The sequence below is a fragment of the Echinops telfairi genome, unplaced genomic scaffold (genome assembly GCF_000313985.2).
Source record: "Echinops telfairi isolate 266 unplaced genomic scaffold, ASM31398v2 ScPeMD7_12;HRSCAF=54, whole genome shotgun sequence".
NCBI classification, from domain to species: Eukaryota; Metazoa; Chordata; class Mammalia; order Afrosoricida; family Tenrecidae; genus Echinops; species Echinops telfairi.
In genome coordinates, this window is record NW_022103909.1 from 4,031,077 (window position 1) to 4,035,049 (window position 3,973).

Here is a 3,973-nt window from a genome sequence, read left to right on the forward strand (position 1 = left end):
TTCTACATTATTTCATAGAAACGCATCCTACAGGATTAGGCCGTTTGTGATTGACAGCTTCACTTAGCACAATGTTCAGAATGTTTCCATCTGTGTCATTGCCTGGGCCTTATTTCTCTTCATGGATGCATCATCGTTCGTTGCATGCATGTACCACATTTTGTTTAGTCCGTCATCTGTCCAGGGGCACTTGGGGTGTTTCCACAGAAGGTGACAATTGAGTCAAGCGAGGTGGTGACCTCAGAGATCTCTGGGGGGAGGAGTGCACCCTGCAAAGGGAACAACTGAAGCCACAGGAAAGTGACCAGCATGACGGGTGGGGACAGTGGGTGGGAGGGCAGAGGAGGATGCTGGAGAGGTGACTGGGGCCCCTGGAAGGGCTTGGAGTTTTACCCTGAATGAAATGAGGAACCACAGCAGAATTTTGAGAAGAGCATTCAACCCTCTAGCCCCAGGATAAGGCCAGGAGGGGAAGCAGGCAGACCAGTTAAAACTATTGTAATAATTCCCATCATGCCCAGGGAAGCTTAGCAGATGACCTCAGATGCTGCCTCCCCCATGATGCTGCCCCAGTCCTCCCTGCGAACCCCTCCTTGCTCGCCTCCAACTTCTCCTGCACTGCTTGGTCGTGCCTTTGCCCTGGGCCAATGGGGACTGGCCGGGCCCCAGCAGGCAGATGCCCAGTTGGGCTCCCAGCGGTAGCCCAGCACAGTGGGCTGTGCACGTGGGAGGAAGCAAGTAAAACCTTTCTCGAGAGACACCAGCCCCGTATTTCCTTAGGGGAGCTGTCCGGGCCTGTGTGCCTTCTTCCTGGCAGTTTCTCTGTGGGAGCCATGCCTCGTTGCATTAAATACTCCACCACCATGACAGCCGGAGAAAACGGCCCAGAGGACACACCTGGCCTCTGGCTACACAAGGGAAAAGGAGGACCCGAGTCCACACCCCCCCAACGTCGATGGCCACAAGGCAGCGGGCAGACACATCGCCAACCTCCATCTTTCTTTACATTGTCTGACACCAACCGTCCCTCCCTCAGCACGCTACTTTTCTGCTAGGTTTGACATTCCACTACAATGGCCACCTATAACTCACAGAGAGAACTCACACTTACTGCATGTGTTGCATGAGTCTAAAGAGGAATTTATGGACTGGTATCAGACCTATGGGCTAATATCAGATTTATGGACTTGATCTGGACTGGGCTGGGATGTTTTCTCAATATACAATTGCTCTTTGATATAAAGCTATCTCTTATACACATAGGGGGTGTGTGTCAATGAATCTGTTTCTCTAGTCCACTGGGCCTAACACAGCAGGCCAAGGCATAAGCACTACGCCACCAGGGCTCCTCCATCACAGGCATAGAGCCTAGAATTTACAGCACATCACAAAAGGGATGATGGCTAGACAGGCCACCTTGATGGACATCGCATAGCCATACTGCAATCTGTTAGCCACCCTTAACAGCTCCTCCACACAGCCATGTTTGCATGACACATGCAGGAGCATGCCAGAAACACTGTTTGCCAGAGCGATGGACCTCTCTGGAGACTTCTAAAAGCAAATTAAATGAGTCAGCATTCAATTACTGAGGGCTTAAGCATGTATTGAGCTCCTACCATTGTGTTATGCTCGGCACTAGGCAGTGGGGGTACAGAAGCGCATACGATTTTCAAGAACCTCATTGCAAATATACATTATCTACTATGTACACAGCTCTGGAGAGGTTAGAAGAACTCAGTTCTTACACTTCAAGGAATCCCATCCACTCACATAGCCATCATTGTCTGAGTGCACTGTGCTAAGCACCTAAGAGTGTAGGGATGACAATGGTACACACTCCAGTGTGTGTGAGAGAGTGGTAAACAACAGTCCAGAGCTCAAACGTACAAGCTTGCTGTCAAGTGCCATCCAGTCAGCTCTGACACATCACGACCCTCTAAACACTCACTGCCTGGCCCTTCACTCTCCTCACAATTATACCGAATCCATTGTTGCAGCCACCGTGTCACTCCGTCTGTTGGGGATCATCCTCCGCTTCACCATGCAAGATGTCCTTGTGGGACACTGCTCCCTCCTGATAAGATGTCTACAGTACATGAGACAAACTCTCACCTCTTTGCTTTCAAGGTGCACTCTGGCTGTATTTCCAAGACAGACTTGTTTGTCCTTCTGGGAGTTCATGGTACGTCCTGTATTCATTGATCATGCCGCAGTTCAAATGCATCGATCCTTCCTTACTTGTTGTCCAGCTGTCCGGGCATGCCGGTCACATGCACCCGAGTCCTCAAAGTGGCATCTTTGTCCTTTTACGTTTTAAAGAGGTCTGCGCAGCAGATGTGCCCAGTGCCACGTGTCCTTTGATTTCTCGGCTGCTGCTTCCATGATTGTGGATCCAAGTCAAATGAAATCTCTGTTGATTGTGGATCCAAGTCAAATGAAATCTCTGACATGGAGTTTGGTTGCTGGGATTTTCTAGTAAGTAATAAGATATTCTGGTAGGTTCCAAACTTTTCCTAGTATATTTTGCTATACTTGATAACTTTGTACATCGTGTATTTTTCATGTGTGCAAGTAGATTGAATCAAAAACTGTACACATTTGCGATTTTGACAAGCATTAACAATATACAGATGTCCCGGCAACACTTATTTCCCCACAACTATGTCAAGGGCATATGGTCAGATACTTGTATTTTTAGTCCATCTATAGGTGAAAAATTATACCTAAATAGAGTTTTAATTTTCTCATGAGTGAGGCTGAGTTTTTTTTTTAATGTGCTTAAAATCCATTTATATATTTTTTCTGTTATCCATCACATTTTCTTATTGGATTTTTTTTTCTTTTTCATATTGATTTGTAGAGATTTTGTATATATTAGGCAAATTAGTCCCTTTGTCTATGGGGTGAGCTGCAAATATTTCCCCAAGTTTGCCATTTGTCTTTGTTTATGGTGGGATTTTTTTTTCCTCTGCAGAAATTATAGATTTTTATGGTGACAGAATTTCAATCTTTCTTTTTTATGGCCTCTGGAAATTTTGTGTCATTCTGAAAAATACCTTCCCCACTATGACATTATAAGTTTATGGTTTTACCCTTTTATATTTATTTAAACACAGCTGAGTCGTATAGATCTATCTTTGTGGAAGAACTGAAGCAGAGACAGCACATTCTCTTCTTCCAGGTGGCTGCCCAATCGTCTCAATGCCTTTTATTGTGCAATCTATCCTTTCCCTACTGACAGACAATGCTAGCTCTGGCATATGCTAAATGTGTCAGTGCTCTGTGTCTATTTCTGGACTTTCTATTCTACTTTATTGATCATATTGCCTATGCATGTACTATTTCCCCCTGGATTTTATGTTATTAATCACTACAGCTTTTTATAACTTCATATCTGGTGGAGCTGTTCATCTCTTATTAGCCTCCTCTATCAGAATGTTCCTAGCTGTTTATTCTTGGTGTTACTTCTTTCATAAGAATTTTAGAATCAGGTTACGTAGTCTGCTGGTATTCTTATTCGTTTGTGTTAAATTTATAGATTAATTTTTGGAGCCCTGACATCTCTGTTACAGTTTTCCAAACGGAGTATGTCTTCCCACTTATTCAAGGCACCCCTCATGTTTTTCAGGAGCATTTTAGCATTTGCCACCTACGTCTGTCACATTTACTATAAAGATTATTCTTGATTAGTCTATTTTGCTGTTATTGCAAACACTACTATTACACTTTGTAATCGACTGCTGCCCATCATTTTCTTTTTCTTTTTAAATTGTGGTTAGCACTTACCATTTTAACTGATTTTAAGTGTACGATTTAGTCACATTAATTACCATCATTTCCTTCAGAACGTTGCACATACATTACGATTACAGTAGAACCCCGGACCTAGATGCTAATCTGTTATAGAAGGAACGTTGAAGTGGCGAAACAGGGAGGGTAGAGGGAGAATGGGTAGGAAAGAGGGAACTGA